Source organism: Anastrepha ludens, chromosome 3 (genome assembly GCF_028408465.1).
Source record: "Anastrepha ludens isolate Willacy chromosome 3, idAnaLude1.1, whole genome shotgun sequence".
Classification (NCBI taxonomy): Eukaryota; Metazoa; Arthropoda; class Insecta; order Diptera; family Tephritidae; genus Anastrepha; species Anastrepha ludens.
In genome coordinates this window covers 111,466,954-111,485,097 of record NC_071499.1, presented here as the reverse complement: position 1 = coordinate 111,485,097, position 18,144 = coordinate 111,466,954, and positions in this window count along the sequence as shown.

The following is an 18,144-nucleotide window of genomic DNA, read 5'->3' as shown; positions in this document are numbered from 1 at the left end:
TCGAGTTGTCACCGCTGATGAAACCTGGATTCATCATTACACACCAGAAACTAAGCAACAATCAAAACAAGGGATTTCTCTCGGTGAATCTGTTCCCAAGAGGGCGAAGACAGCCCCATCGGCCGGAAGGATCGTGGCGACGAATTTTTGGGATGCGAACGGCATCATCCTCATGGATTATTTATAAAAAGGAAGAACGATCACTGGGCAATACTACAGTGAGTTATTGGCCCTTTTTTACGGCATGGCTACATTTGGCGAACAAGAAGATGCCGCATATTAATTCGAAGTTGTCGCCGCCAAACTCCATAAATTGCGTTATGAATTGCTGCCACACCCCACGTATTCACCCGATCTGGCTTCCTGCGACCTTTTCTTGTTTCCTAACATGAAGAAATGGCTCACGGGGAAAAAATTTGTTCAAACGAGAAAGTCATCGTCGAAATAGAAGCGTACAAATCCTATTTTTGGAGGGGTTAAAGAATGGCCGAAGCGATTGGGGGCATGTAACTTTATAAAAGGGGACTATATTGAAGAATAAAAAATTAAAAAAAAAAAAAAAAATGGAATCTTCATTTCTAACACGAGGACTTATTGAAGAACTCTCGTATATTATCTATATCAACTTTGACTACACTAAATCGTCTGCTATTTCACAAGTAAGATATAGTATAACTTCGTCCACTATGCAATAGCCGTACAAGTACCGAATAATATCTTGGCAGGTGTTTCTGTTTTTCGCATACCTTTTCCAGTCTCTTAAGCCAAGATAAGCCAGGTCAACTTAACGTTGGTCTTTCCACTGAACACTAGAACGTCTTCGCCGTCGACCGCCAATTACTGTCAAACCCTTTCTTCGCCGGAGCATTTTCTTCCATACGGAGGATATGACCCAGCCACCTACCTTAGTCGCTGCAGAGTGACTCTTTTAACTATGTCAATATCTTTTCCCCCCAGATGAACCCCGCTCTCGTAAAAGATATCCAAGTGAGCCATCTTAGCTTTGAGACCAGTCATTTAGCCTAACTCAACAATATCCAGTACCCTCAAATACCCCTTAGCGCCTGAGTTATAAAATCAAATCAATTACGAAAATATTTCTTTTACGTCCTGTACGTACGAGTATATTTACCTGCCAACACATTTCCAAACATGCAATTTCGTAATTTCGTTTTTACTCTCTTAACAAGTTAGCATATTTTCATAACAAGTCACCAAAGTACCAAGAAAATAGTCAACAACTATTTTTACTCCTATAAAATTAAGTAGGAAAGGTGAAGGCAGAAGTCTTATTCTAGAAGGAATTTGCTTTGAAGGAGACAAGGCAATGTAGCTGGATGTTGTAAATACGTAAGTAGTTATGTAAACAAGCAAGTAAGTTGGTGAATATTATAAGTGCGCATGCAAGCAAGTGTTCACAACTATTAGTGGTTATGCGCTTTGTGCCCGTAATGGGTACAACTTAGTAAGCGCAGAAATGTAAAACTCTGTTCGGAAGTTTTTCACACGAAAATGTTGAGGTTAAAGTGGTTCCAAACGTTGCCACTAAGTATTTAGAGGTATTTAGTTAGCTCGTTCTCGCTTTACTTGGAAAATTGGTCTTAATAATGTGAGAAAATATTTCTAAGTTTGGAAGATGCTTTGAGAAAGCTGGAGCGAGTATTGGGTGAAGTAAAAAGTACTCAAGGTTTCTTCGCTTTATGTCGAAGAGAAAATTAATGTAGAGGATGCATACGGTTATTCGGTTCCAACATGGAATCGGGAGTCGGGGCAGGGGTCTTCTCTAAATCAGCCAATTCATCTATCTCCTTTAAACTGCCGAATACTGCTAGTGTTTTTCAAGCAGAAGTTTTTGCGATCCTGCAGGCATGCAAAATGCTTAGGAAACGCGGGAGCGAGGGAGGTTTTAACATTTTCTCCGATAGTCAAGCCGCGATCAAATCTCTGACGACGCCATGGTGCAGAACGAAACTAGTAAACTCCTGTAAGGAGGAGATCAAATCTCTTAGGTGTGTGTAACATTTCTCTGATCTGGGTTCCAGGACATAGGAACATAGAGGGAAATGAAATTGCTGATGAGCTTGCCAGGAAGGGGACTGAATTGATCTCAGAGACATCCTATCCGGTCTTCGGCATCTCCTTGACAGTTGTTAAAAGGGAATTGTACAAATTATTTCTCAGGAAAGCGCAGAAATGATGGAGCCCCATTTCTTCATGTGCTATTTCGAAGACCCTTTGGCCCCAATAGGATATATGAAGGACTCAGAAAGTCCTCTGGACTCCTCACCATTCAATTTCTAAACTCGTAGCTGTGTTTACCCGTCACTGGGCGATCGGCACTTACACGAAAAAGCTAGGGTTACCATTTAACCCCCATTGCAGAAGATGCGGGAACCTTTCAGAGAAGGAGGCTGTTGAGCACTTTCCCTGTAAATGTCCGGGTTTGGCAGCTAGATGATAAAGATCACTGGGTGCTTCTTTCTTCGACAGCCTTGGGCAATGCGCCATCCTAAATCCCATCAATATTCTCCATTATATCAACAGCTCTGGCTCGCTGTAGGTATCTACCTGTTGGTGGTCTCATAATGGTATCAAAATGGCGCTTTAGTGAGGAGGAGTGCCAGACTAGCACTTCAACCATTTTATCTACCTACCTACCTATGGATACGGCATTTGAGGACAACTTGAGAGTAATATTAATTAGTTTTTTTTTTTTCAACAAAATTTAATGAAACTTCGCAAATTTTTTAACCGACATTAACATATTATATATTTATCCATAAAATCATTCAATATAATTTCCGTAAGCTGCAATAATCTCCCCAATCCGGGTCCGCAAACGATTGCATGCCCGAATCAAATGCTCCTTATTCATATTGACCATAACGGTATTAATTGCAGTCTTCACAGCAGAAAAAGTGTTATGAGAATGCCAGTAAGCACGCTTCACGCTTCACGCTTAACTACGTTCCATATGAGGATTAATATCTGAGGAGTTAGGTGGCCATAAGTTCGCTGTTATTACGGAGGTCCACGCTCCCTATGGATCGGAGAACACCATTCAACGCAGTTGACGACGATCGGTGTAAGAACGAAGGCCTTTTGAACCTCACCAACCAAAAACAAAAAAAAAGGTCGCGTGTTATGTGGTAATGGAAATTTTCCGCCAGCCAATCTTGTATCGCCATCAGTTCGTGTGAAGGAGCAGAGTCTTGCTGAAAGATGTATGGACGATCTATGCGTACACTATCAATGCGGGGTTTCTCCACTGTCTCTCGAACCTCAATATACGCAGCAGAATTCACTCGAAGTCCTTGAGTAAATAAGTCCCATGTCCTTTGTTGCTCAGAACACCTCAAACAAGCTCGCCAGTGGCTGGAAACTTCGTGTCCATGACAACAGGAACATCTGTTCAAATCCACATAGCCATCTGTCATTCTAGTAATTTATAAGGTTGGTCTTTTGGTCTTGGTAAAAAAATTTTTCCGCAGAAGAAAACCATATCATCCCAGGCGCTTCAGCGTGTTTAATTTTGTTTGGAAGGCGTTTTGATCGGATGACTCGCTGTTCTCGTGTTTGCTCCGATATAAACAACCTTCAGCGTATAACGTAGGATTTATAGCGGAAATCTTGCACTTGTTGAATAATTTCTGCAGATCGGACAGTGAGAGAAACGTTCCTCGAGTTTTTTTTTGCTTTGCAACAGATTTTGCATCGCCGCCTGCTACTTCCTATTCACGGGGAACTTTATGAACGGGCATACCTAAGAAAATTAGAGACTTCAACAGCGGTGTGATTTGCACACATAGCGACTATAACTGCATGTTTCTTCATTTCTTGAGTTAAGTCTTCATGTCTAATCTGAAAAAGACCAAAAAAAAATTATGATTCCTATTCCAACCCATTTTTATGTTTCCTATATCCTTACGTCTGCTATCCTTTTGGGTGGTCGTGGTGGCTCTCCAGCATACTTAGGTCTGCGACTTACAATACCCATGGTTAGTACGTCTTGAGGGGTAAATGTAGCTTAGTTCATATGGATCTCGTCGCATACTGGTATGCCAGTTCTTTTAGGTTAATGTGAAATAAACAGGCTAGGAATACATTTCAATGTTAAGTTATATATATGTACGATCGTGTATTTACTAAAAAAATTCGAATAGGTTAAGTAGAATGCGGTGCGGCCTCGGTAGTCTAGCGTAAGTGCACTAGCCTGTCATCCCAGAGGGTTGTGGGTTCGAATCCCACGTAAAGCACGGTCCTCGCACATTTCCAAATTTACCAAATTTTCCTCTATATAAAAAAAAAAAACAATAATACATAAAAATCTCATTCCTCAACCCCAAAAACTAACCCCTTCCCATCCCCACTCCGGCCCAATGGTCAGCGCATTATTTGCATTGTGGCTGCTAAAACAAGCAAAAACAAAGAAAAACACACAGTTACACAATGCATCAGTGGCGGCAGCAAGAGGAAGCGGACAATCTCGATAATAGCGCCGACACACTAAATTTAGCGAAGTCCCCAACCATCTGTGCGATCCTTCTGCCAGAAAAATTTGACACATAGATGGCGCTCGAAGCAGTAAGAAGCCGCTGTTCCTAAGCAACGACAGGTCGGCATTCCCACTACTTAGGACTGATAGCGGCAGGCTAATCACCTACCCTGTCAGAAATCAAATAGATTAACGAAACCAACGCAAGACAAGTCTTGTCGAGGCCCTATGCTCCCGAGAGGAGTGAACAGGGCTGCTTTAAAAAAAATGTTGCCTCGGTACCGTCCAGATATCCTAAAGCAATCAGCTGTTCTGGCAAGCCGAATAGCCCGAATCAGGCCGAAAGTGCTGAAGGAACTCTTAATTTTCCTTGCGTCTGCATCTTCAAATATCTTAATGCGGAACTCCGAACTTGGTAGCCATATGGCGATGCTTTTCAGTAGTGTGCTCTTATTAGAGCCTCAATAAGTTTCGTGGTATTCATTCATTCATTTTTGGCCAAAGTGAAACCGGCCCTCTGCAAATATCCAAATAAGTCTACCAGCTAATTATGTCCCAGTATTAACAATTATATATGTATTGGGGATCAGGAAGCGACAATACAAAGCAAATTAGGTGATTACATTTCACATGGCAAATGCCAAAAACGATATTTCTTCCCTTCTCGCTCCAAGTTGGCACACAGCCTCCACGTAGCGACCTCTGGATAAGCTACAGACTCCCGTCCGTAGTGAACGAATGTGTAGAGAGAGTAGCTTTTCCATTTTCTTCATTCAATCAGCGCCGCTGATCCCAATTCTCAACCAACCGACCTTAACGAAACCTAAAGCAATCAATCACTGACAGTCCATTTCGCCTTCGCATTTTGGCTCCAAAAATCAATCCAAATCTCAGCAAAACCAATTGCAGCTTTCACACCAAATCAGTCGCTCGCTTTATTGTACTCAAGAGGTCAAATTTATGTATTGTACGTACACACATTCGCACTGAGCTAGAGAGTTTGCACCTACATCTTGTGGGCCGAGTTGCTTGCCATTCGTCAAACCTTAGAGCGCATAAGTCCTGCCTACAAGTAACTTTTTTAATGTGGCCACATTCACACTGCTCGTAAGTAGTAATTTTCCTTGTAGTTGGAAGTAGGGAAGCTGGAATTTATTCCCTTTCCCTTCACCCTGATCAACATTGCTAAAAGAGCAAAATTCACATAAACTTGCAAATCCTTTGGAAATTTAGTAACTTTTGCCAGTTTGCAACATCTGTGTGGGTAATGCAAAAAAACATAGAATATGTGAAAATAGTTTACGTGCCACATACTCGTAGTGCACACTCTGTTCCAAAAGAACCAAAAATTATTTTTTACCTTTCTTTGCTTGGCCTGCATATTCCCGCTTAGTGTAGTTTACCAATAGAGAGCACACGCAAGCAGTAATTTTTTGAAAAAAATGTTACTTCTGTTCTTAAAATTTTAGTAGTAATGAGACATAATTAATAAATTTGATCAACGCAGAATGATAAAACACATTTCAGAGTATTATAGCAAACAACAGCATTGCAATCAGTTGCGTCATTTTTGATTTGTTGCAGTTTGAAAATTAGTTTTATGATTTTTTAATACATTATAGCTTAAAAACACGCGCCTTGTGTAATGTTATGCAATTTATGTGAAAAAGAACCTGCCTGAAGGTATTAGCTTTAAAATGCAAAAAGCCCTACGTAAATTGAAGCATTTTGTTCACAGTTATTAGCATACATACATACATATAATATTTGCTAACGGGCGCAATATATGAGTACGTATGGTAGCAACTACGCTACACAGTAGTGTTTGGCACTGATTTTTACTGTTTTTCTTTATTTGTTTGGATGTAACTCGAAAAGTTAAGGGATTTCCACTCGTAAACTACCAGAGATTACAGAGCGTAGCTATTATTAAGGAAATAGTTTTTGCCGAGTCATCAAAGATGTGTGTGGCCTAGCGTTGTCCTGATGGAAGACGACGCCCTTTCTGCTGATCAGTTCTGACCGTTTTTTTTCGATTGGTTGCTTCAATCTCATCAGTTGTTGACAATAAAGTGTAGAATCAATCGTTCGTGCAGGCTGGCGCAGCTCATAGTGGATGATTCCTTTCCAATCCCACCCAACACACAGCATACCTTTCGAGGCGTCAATCCCGGCTTTGCGACCATTTGTTGAGCTTCACCACCCTTGCACCATGATCTCTTTCGCGCATTATTGTCGTATTTGATCCACTTTTCGTCTCCTGTTACCATTCGCTTCAGAAATGGTTCGATTTCATTTCGTTTCAGCAAAGAATCGCAGATGTTAATTCGGTCCATTAAATTTTTCACAGACAATTCATGTGGTACCCAAGCATCGAGCTTCTTTTTGTAACAAGCCTTTTTTAAATGGTTCAAAACCGCTTGATGATTTATTTTTAGTGCTTTGGCGATGTCATGGCAGCTTATGTGACGGTCCTGGTCAATCTTTTCCATAATTTCATCAACTTTTTCAACGATAGGTCGACCGGAGCGAGATGCATCTTTCACATCGAAATTTCCAGAACGGAAGCGAGCGAACCATTGTTGTGCTACACGATCTGATACAGCATCGTCGCCGTAAACTTCACAAATTTCATTGGTGGCTTGCGTGGCATTCTTCCCTTTTTTATACAAAAATTTCATAATATAGCGCATCTCTTCATTATTTTCACTCATTTTTGAACAGCTATAACTTTTCTTCAACTTCTCCGAGTTTAATTTTTTTTGGTTAAATGAAGGTTAAAATGTCACCGTTCTAACATCATAAGATATGACACAATGTGATTGGTAGCACTGGAGATAGATGACTCCAACGACACCTATTGACAAAATACGAAAAGACTTTTTCCACTACTCAATATTTATCAAAAATGAACCGAAATCATCGTTGAAAATCATGGAATCGGAGTTGAATATCGCCAGAACATCGACTCATCGCATTTTAACTGATCATTTGGGCTTATGGAAGGTCTGTGCACGTTTCATTCCGCACAAGCTAACTGAGGACCAAAAATTGCTCTGAATTCAACATTCGAAAGACCTCATTAAAGAGGCGAGAAGAGACGAGAACTTTCTTTACAACATTGTAACTGGTGATGAAACGTAGTGTTCCTAACATGAACCTGAAACTAAGCGTCAAAGTGGCGCATGGAAGGGCCCAGACGAGCCACCACCGAAAAAATTGCGGTTGAAGAGATCAAAAATCAAGTGGATGATCATTTGTTTTTAAGTTTCCAAGGGGAATTGTCCACACGGAGTTCGTGCGTAACCGTCCAAGCCGTCAATACAATTCGTCGAATTCGCCCTGAATACCGCGAAGGAGGAAGCTGGCGCTTATTGTATGATAATGCACCATCTCATCGATCCACTCTTGTGACTTGTGAAATCGCATTTTAACCATCAATCACTCACCGTCGCCTGATATGGTTCCCAGTGACGTCTACTTATTCAGGAAATTGCATTTGGCCATGAAAGGAAAACGGGTTTTGTCCGTAGGGACCATCCAAAAGACTTGTACCGACATCTTGAAGGACATTTCAGCCAATGACCTAATAAACTCTTTCGAAAAGCTTTTAGATTGCCCAAAACAGTGTATCGAGACCAGAGGGGACTATTTTGAACAAATAAACTCGTAGTTGTCAGAACAGTTACTTCACCTTGCGTCCCACTTTAAAAAAAACTTCAAACGGCAGAAATGAAAATGTTCAGATGGCCAATCTCAGTCACAATGCTAGATAAAGTCCCTAATCGTTTTATTCGTAGAAGACTTAAAATCGCGCCGATTGAGCGAGAAATACAAGAAAGTCGTCTTCGCTGGTATCCGGAGGAAGCCTAAATAAGGTATGACAAAAAACGTGTTAAACAACGCCAAGGAAGACAGATCGACCACAGCAAACATGTACGAAGCAAATAGAAAGTGATATGAAATGTACGAACTTGAGCACCGAGACAAGCCAAGATCGAAGAATCTGGAGATTACGCACTACGAGAGCTGTCACCACGTGAAATGGGATAAAAGGAAGGAAGAAGAAGAAGCAAATACTTTAAGGGGTTACATGGGTTTCGTTGGTTCAAAAAATCGATTTATTTTTTTTTTGCTTATTAATTTCTACAACTTCTCAGGAATATTATCCTAAATTTTCAAGTCGATCCGAAGAATAAATTCGGAGATACAGCCTTTGGAATGTGTGCGCTCCAAGCCACTTTTATTGTTACTCTAAACTTTAAACGCGTTTTTCTCGGAACCGTGTTTTCAAAGCCGGTTGTCAAATATTCTCGAAAACTACTCAACCGATTTTGATGAAATTTTACACAGGTGTTCGAAATACAATTTACTCGTGCTTGAACGAAGGATTTTTTTGAAGTGAAAACTTCTTTAGAATCGTTGGGAGTGATTTGAGACTCGAGGAAACGAAAAAGCGACACCAAAAAGAAGAAGAAAAAAGATATACGTATATATATGTATGTATAGAAAATGCTTCATTACCAGGCACACAGAAGGATGGCATAAGCAAATTTAAATTTGTGAATTTATATATGTATGTATATATGCGGATATATGTATATATGTTGTGTGTATGTACATATGTGCCTCGCCACAGCAAAACATACGGTAAAATTTCTCAAGAAATCCAGAGCGCATTCATAGGCACAGCGCACATTCATAGGCACAGCATTGCATGTACAGTAGGGCGGGTCGATTTAAAAATCGCCCATTGCTCTATGAAAATCGTATTCTAGGGATCAAAATAAGAAACTTTGCCGAAGGAACCATACCTCTAAAACAAATTCTGATGTCCCCCAATTTCAAAATATCACCATTTTTGGCCTTTACATGAAAAAATCAGCTAAATGGCTATGTTTTTTCTTTATTTTTATTTATTTATAATATTATCTATTTTTTCTCTTAAGAAATTTATTTAGTCAGAACATATGTAAATGAATGAATGTGAGTTATAGAAAAGAAACTAAAAAGTTCGACCCATATTGGGGGACATCAGAAATCGTTTTAGAGGTATGGTTCCTTCGGCAAAATTTCTTATTCTGATCCCTAGAATATGATTTTCAGAGAGCAATGGGCGATTTTTTTGCCTTCCCACAAATCGACCCGGCCTAATGTACAGTAACCTTGAACAGGCAGCTGCGGTTGTCGAACATTTAGAAACATATATTTACATACATATATGGGTGCAAACATATTTACGGAGCCGCGGGCACTCGACTTGACAAAAATTGAATATTGGCAAATAATTCTACGCGAAATATTCCAATATTGACTATTTTCGAATTGTCGAGAAAATTAGCATATGGGCGGCTCGTTTTATGAATGAAAGTACTTGCTCTTAGAACTATGAGCTCGAATTTATAAATCAATTTTTTGATGATGAGTTTTTGTTGCACAGTACAATAGTTGAAACTGTTCGGCGCCGCCGCGACTGTTCAGCGCTATGGCAACTAGGATGATGGCCGCTACGCCTGTGCCTATTAATGCATTTTGTTCTTGTAGACGCTAGGCATAGAATTTTAGCTTTGGACGACATACGCATTTACAGGAATAAAGTGAGTGGCCTGTGTGTGCGGTTGTATGTAGATGCATATGTGTATATTAATAAGCATTGTTTTGCTGGAAGTTCAGAACACAAATATGTATGTACGTACATAGGCTAGGCCATAGTATAGCATACATACATACATATGTATACAAAATTCAAACCAAGCGTCCTACGAATGTTTGCGTGCATGTTAGTACGTCTGTGTATTATACGCGTTACGACGCTCATAATAGTAACCGCGTGTGCTGTATTGCGTCCGTATTTTTATATTCGTAAATATTTTCATTTTTAAATATTTACCGCAATTATGCCGAAAAATAATGCAGAAAAGTGTCGTAAATATCGACAGAAAAAAAAAAACAAAAAGAAAATAAAACTAAAAAACCAGTTTTAATTGTGGCAATTTATATTTCACCGAATCAATCAATAAATAGCATCACGGAATTCATTCACGAAAATTTAATAAAGTATACACCAGAAGTATCGCGGATACTTAGAAAAGATTACAATAAAGTTCCAATGATTTTAAGTGGCGATTTTAACGTAAATTTTGCATTGGACACAGCGGTTCCTTTAATTGACTTTCTCAATACAACATTCAATTTAAAAATGTGTAACAATCGCACTGAATCGACAACACGATCAAAAACAACAATTGACGCGGTATTTCAAAGATATGTCGACAACATCGAAACCAAAGCATTTGCATCATATTTTAGCTATCGTAAGCCACTCGTATCATTGGTTGAAATTGAAAATATTGAGGATGAATAATAATAAAATGAAGAAAATAAAATATCAACTTTATAGCAATATTATAATGAGCCTATAATTATCCCGCTCCTAATCCTGCTTTCGTCTCATTCTCTCTCAGTTTGTTTTACGGAAGGTTTCACTTCTATCGCGTCTAACCGTTAGACTGGTATTTTTTTTTTCAATTACAACTATTTAAAAAAAGAGCAAATTTGACCGAAATTTTCATTTTTTGCAAAAATGTTTGCCAAAATTCAAATTTTTACTTTATTTTTCTTTCCTTCGTTCAAGCACGAGTTTATGGTCTTAACTAAAGCACTTATTTTTGTTTTTTCATTTTTGATGAGCCTGTCAGGAGTTATGCTGACAACGCGGACGCACCTTTTTTTCGAGGGGTCACCGAAAATGACGTCACAATGGAGGAGTTTTAAATTTTTTTTTTTTGAAAATTTCAGAAATTATTCTTCAAATATATATCTATAAGACAGAAAAAAGTTTGAATTAAATAAATAATTTTTTACATTCAAAAAGAATTATTGAAAATAGGACTTTTTTACCCGACGAAACCCATGTAACCCCTTAAACCACGAACTTCTCAGCCGCCTCTCGTAAATCTCACTTGGCAAAGCTTTCTGTTTCCACTATAATAAGTATTCAAGTAACGAAAATCGTATAAAAATATTTAATTCTTTGAGAAAGTATGTTACGAGTATACAGATGCATTCTTTCTCATGTTTTTTTTTCGTTTGTTTTTGTTGCTAGTTTTCCATGCGACATTGCGATGATAGCATCTTTTCAATGCATGTGCCTGTAAGCTCATCTGGAGCAGGCAAAGAATTCAATATATCACATACTTCGCCACAACTCTCCCAATTTACACTCTGCTTAGATGAAAATCCACCAATTTCCATTCTTATGTGACACTAAGTTAATCTACCAATTTCTTTGCAGTCGTCAACAGCGTGATTTTACAGTTTTCTATTATTAACAAGAAAGAAGTCGAGCAAAGTTATCAAAATGCCAACTGCATCGATTCTATTAGTTGCATTGACGCTTACCTTTGTTCTTTGGTGACAGAGAATTCTATTCAATTTCGGTTGCAACTGGCAAGACATTGAGCAGAAAGGATATGTGGTAAGCGGGAATATGTATATAAAGGGTGTTATTTTTAAGAGTTTGAGAACTTAAAATGATAGATAATTTCATGGCATTTATGTTTTGAATTTTGTATCAACAGTAATACCAAGTAGAAGTTATGCAATATGCCTCCTCAAATCCACAGGTAATAGAACCAGAACTAACAATCAAACCTCAAAACAACAAATATATTGATGAGCTCAAAGACATGATAAAAACTTTAATCACCCAAATTACTAATATGACGAACATAATTACAATGTTAATAAATAACTCGAATGGACGAGAGTAATAACACAAAAATTCTTATCTGGAATGCAAATGAACTAACTCGGCAATATTTAGAACTGAAGCGGTTTTTAATTGACAGAAAAATTGATATTACGTTAACTGCCGAAACACATTTCACAGACAAAAGTTATTTAACATTTCCCGGATATAAATTATATGCAACTAATCATCCCGACGGAAAAGCTCATGGAGGAACAGCCATTATCATCAAAACAAACATAAAGCATACTGAACGATTGCCCTATGTGTCACCTCACATCCAAGCAACGTCTATACAAATTATTGACAACAATGGACCCATATCAATATCTTCTATCTACTGTCCACCACGACACTTGATAAAGACGGATCAATATGATGATTACTTTAAGACACTAGACAACAGATTCATTGCTGGAGGAGACTTAAACGCAAAGCATACTGACTGGGGTTCAAGGTTGACTAATAAAAAAGGTATATATCTAATTAACGCAATCCATAAAAAAAAATTGCAGGTTTATAGGTACGGGTGAACCAACTTACTGGCCTACGGATGTTAAAAAAATTCCAGATTTAATCGACTTCTGTATAACAAAAAATATTAACCATAACCAACTGAAGCTTAAACCAAGTTATGAACTAACTTCTGACCACTCGCCGATAATACTTAACTACACATCAAAAATTTACACTATAGAGATAACACCCCAAATATTTACAGAGAGGACTGACTGGGATGAGTATCGAAAGCACATCTCCGAACAACTCATTCTAAGTACACCTTTGAAAACACAACTCACAGAGAGAACGTCGGTTCGAATCTCGGTGAAACACCAAAATAAAGAAAAACATTTTTCTAATAGCGGTCGCCCCTCGGCAGGCAATGGCAAACCTCCGAGCGCATTTCTGCCATGAAAAAGCTCCTGATAAAAAATATCTGCCGTTCGGAGTCGGCTTGAAACTGTAGGTCCCTCCATTTGTGGATCAACATCAAGACGCACGCCACAAATAGGAGGAGGAGCTCGGCCAAACACCCAAAAAAGGGTGTACGCACCAATTATTGACGCCAGGACATATATTCACACCGCAGCAAAAATATAGCGCACAAAATACTTCAAATGACATTTCTATTAAGAAGCAAATCACGGAAAAAATAAAATAGAGAAAAAGATGGCAAACAACCAGATCTCCTGCAGACAAACAGAGGTTAAACTTAGCTACAAAAAATTTGAAGGCTTGTTTATGTGACATAAAAAGTATGGAAATTGAAAAATATCTAAAAAATTTAACTCCTACACATGACACAAATTATTCCTTGTGGAAATGTACAAAAAAACTTAAAAACCAGATAAAGCATCAACCCCCACTAAGATAAGATGACAACACATGGGCTTTTACAAATGATGAAAAAGCAGCGACAATGGGAAATTACTTTGAAAAGTATCGTCCTATCGAACGATGAACATAAACAAATTGCCACGATTAGTAATGTTAATACTGATACCAACACAAAAATAAGAAAAACAAGCACACAAGAAGTGATATTATGCATCAAAACTCGAATTAAACATAAAAAAACACCCGGATATGATATGCTGACAGGCAAAGCACTTACGGAGCTACCAATTGAGGCTTATCTATTCCTTAGAAACGTATTTAATGCAATGTTTCGCTTACAATACTTCCCAAAAGTATGGAAAGTCGCAGAAATCATTGCGCTACCAAAATCGGGTAAAAACCCAACAGCTTTAACTTCATATCGACCTATAAGCCTACTTCCGACTATATCTAAAATTGCAGAAAAACTTTTACATGACAGAATTACCCCAATACTTGACACGAAAAACATCATTGCAAATCATCACTTCGGTTTTCGAAAAAAATACTCAACTATCCAACAAATACATCGAGTTACACAAAAAATAATTTCAGACATGGAAAATAAACGATACTGCGTTGCTGTATTTTTGGACGTCGCAAAAGCTTTTGACCAAGTTTGGCACAAAGGCCTCTTGCATAAAATTAGGACAATATTACCACTGCACTATTATTTAGTTATGACCGATGCTTCTACATTAAATACAAATACTCACATATACATCCAATAACAGCAGGAGTTCCTCAAGGCAGCGTTCTAGGACCACTGCTATATGTCATATTTACCTCTGACATACCACTCCCAGACGAAACTAATTCTACTATAGCAACATTCGCAGACGACACAATTTTATTGTCATCTGACAAAAACCTCTCAACCGCAACAACAAAATTACAGATGTACACCAACAATGTAAAGAAGTGGTTTGACAAATGGAGTTTAAAAGTAAACGAGGACAAATCTGTACAAGTAATATTTACGACAAGAACAGAGATTCCTGCTATGCCGATTAAGCTCAACAATAAAAATACACAAATTGAAACATCTGCAAAATATCTTGGAATCCATCTGGACTCAAAATTAACTTGGAAAAATCATATAAAAAAAAATAAAACAAATAAAGGAAAAATTTCGACAATTGCATTGGCCAATAAGCAGAAATTCTAAGCTCAATATTTCCAACAAACTTTTAGTATACAAGGCGGTGATTAAACCAATCTGGACCTACGAACTTCAAGTGTGGGGATCAAAAATCTTACGTATAATAACAATGTGCGACAGGTATACAAAAAATGATGACATCCATACTACGAGGGGTGGCCACAGCATACATTCAATATTGCATAAACATTTGACTGTCATCAACATTTGACGCTCAAAAAAAGGCTCGTGTCGATTGGTCGAAGGAAATGCTCAAAAAATACGATCGCGGGGCTTCGAAACACGTCTATGACATAGTGACAGGTGATGAATCATGGATTTACGCATATGAGCCCGAAAGTAAACAGCAGTCGACTGTATGGGTGTTTCAAGATGAGCCAAATCCAACAAAAGTTGTTCGCGCACGAAGCACTTCCAAGCAAATGGTCGCCTGTTTTTTCGGAGAAACTGGACATGTCGCAACCGTACCACTAGAACAACGCAGAACAGTAAATTCTGTGTGGTACACAACCATTTGTTTGCCAGTTGTCTTCCAAGAAATTAGGAAAACCAATCGCCAAAGACGGATCACTCTTCGCCAGGACAATGCGAGCTCTCAAACATCGGCTCAAACAACTGCATTTTTGAGCACCCAAAACATCGAATTAATGGGTCATCTGCCGTATAGTCCTGATTTGGCACCGAATGACTTCTTTTTATTCCCGTACATAAAAAACAAACTGAGAGGTCAACGTTTTTCGACACCTGAAGAAGCGGTTGCGGCATTCAGAATGCATGTTTTGGAGGTACCTCATTCAGAGTGGCAAAAGTGCTTCGACAATTGGTTCAAACGCATGCAAAAGTGTATAGATCTTCATGGAGAATATTTTGAAAAACAATAAAGTGATTTTCGATGATTAAAATTTGTTTTTGTTCTCTAATCCCGAAATATAAAAGGCACCCCTCGTACGTTCAATATACCATTAATCGACGAAGAAATAAAAGCGATATCAACAAGGTATTTTAACGAAATAAACCAGCACAAAAATAGAGAAGTCAATACACTCTCACCACTTGAAAGAAGAACTTTACGACGTCTGAAGAGAAACCGACCAATTGACCTATTAAATTAAATATTAATTCTCGTAAGCTAAAATAACTGTTCTATATAAAATGTAATTGTTTTCCTGAAATGCAATCGCTGTATTCGTCTTGGCACTGGCCATGATGAAATATATTTAATAATTTTCCTAATTGTTAAAAAATGTACTAAGTGTCAGTATGACAAATGTATGATTAATGTAGGAATAACAAAATAAAAAATAAAAAATATCCGGCATATGTCCGCCGGGGCTACGATTTAAATGGTTTATTCGATCAGGTCAATTGATTATAATAAAGCTGAGTAATACGAGCCCTATTAACAAAAATGCGACGCAAACGATGATCATTTGGCTTCAATTCTTGCACGAGTTGTATTTTATAGGAAGCCAGGAACCTTACGTAAAATTTTTCACGTAATCGAAGGACAAAGGCCAGCATGTTGAGAACGACGACGAATCTACATTTCAGTCTCACACTCACGCTCTATGCACTTCGCGAAAATAGATTTATTTTTTCAAAATAAATTTCCATAATTTGGAAGTGTTGTTCTGGCGTGAAACGATTCATGATGATTTGCCAAACGTTTGCTATTCTCAGCTGTCAAACCATAGTTATCGATATCGATGAGACATATCAGCAGCTAAGCAGGCAGCTAAAGAAGCACCCGATACACTAAATATGCACACAATATAGTTTATCATGTATGCTTACATATGGAAAGGGTGGCTCATATACAAGTATCTGTTAAAAAATTAAAAAAACAAATACCAGTCTAACGGTTAGACGCGATAGAAGTGAAACCTTCCTTAAAACAAACTGAGAGAGAATGAGACGAAAGCAGCATTAGGAGCGGGATAATTATAGGTTCATTATAATATTGCTATAAAGTTGATATTTTATTTTCTTCATTTTATTATTATTCATCCTCAAAGTTTTCAATTTCAACCAATGATACGAGTGGCTTACGATAGCTAAAATATGATGCAAATGCTTTGGTTTCAATGTTGTCGACATATCTTTGAAATACCGCGTGAATTGTTGTTTTTGATCGTGTTGTCGATTCAGTGCGATTGTTACACATTTTTAAATTGAATGTTGTATTGATAAAGTCAATTAAAGGAACCGCTGTGTCCAATGCAAAATTTACGTTAAAATCGCCACTTAAAATCTGGTTTCGCATGCACATATTTCTCCCACTTTAGAGAGCTGAACAGACAGTGATTATAGTTGCTGTGCATTCAGATCTATCTGTGGAGTTACAGTACGAGCACCGACATTTTGATTGTGGTATATTGCAACACCGCCTGCAATTGCGGTAAATATTTAAAAATGAAAATATTTACGAATATAAAAATACGGGCGCAATACAGCACACGCGGTTGCTATTATGAGCGTCGTAACGCGTATATTACACAGACGTACTAACATACACACAAACTTTCGTAGGACGCTTGGTCTAAGCAAGTATTAGATAGTGTAGTATAGGTATACATAATGCCTTCTCGCTCACCGTGGCTCCGTAATACGCAGGCGCGCACACATACGTATGACGCTTGAACTAAACACCAAAGCAAGTAATAGGCAGTGTAGTATACATACTACAATACTCTCTATACTAGCGTGGCTCAGCAGTACGCAGCCACACACATATACGTATATCAACATATAACGCTTCGTAGTGTCGCTTTTTCGTTTCATCGAGTCTCAAATCACTCCCAACGATTCTAAAGAAGTTTTCACTTCAAAAAACTAAGAAAAATCAAATTTATCAACTCATTAGTAGCCTCTGCTGATTAGACAGTTGCGGTTTGCTGCTCTATCTCTCTTGGCCGATAGTCCCCTAGAATACTTGAGTTCTTTCCAAATTATTCGTATAATATGGATCTTATACGACGTTCTACCCAAAAGACGAATACGCTTAAATTGCAGATGTGAGGCAGCCGGTACACATAGCCTAAACAGCTGGTAACCCAATTTTTCAACTTAGCGTGAAAAATATCGACTAAACTACAATACAGTAGGAAAGTTACGAGTAAGAAGTCATTTATTAGTTTCAGATTTTAATCTGCAACACGCAAGAATTTGGCGGGGAGACAAAAAACCAAAACGTCATTCCATCTTGCGGAGCCAATGCAGTGGCTAGCATTGACAGGTCATTTAACTGATTGTTATTTCTGTCTGAAAGTAATATATTGCGCTTTGAAAAGGCAAGGCTTCAAGAAATTACGCAAGAAAGGCTAACGACGCCAATTCACATCATCTCCGCGAGACATAGCC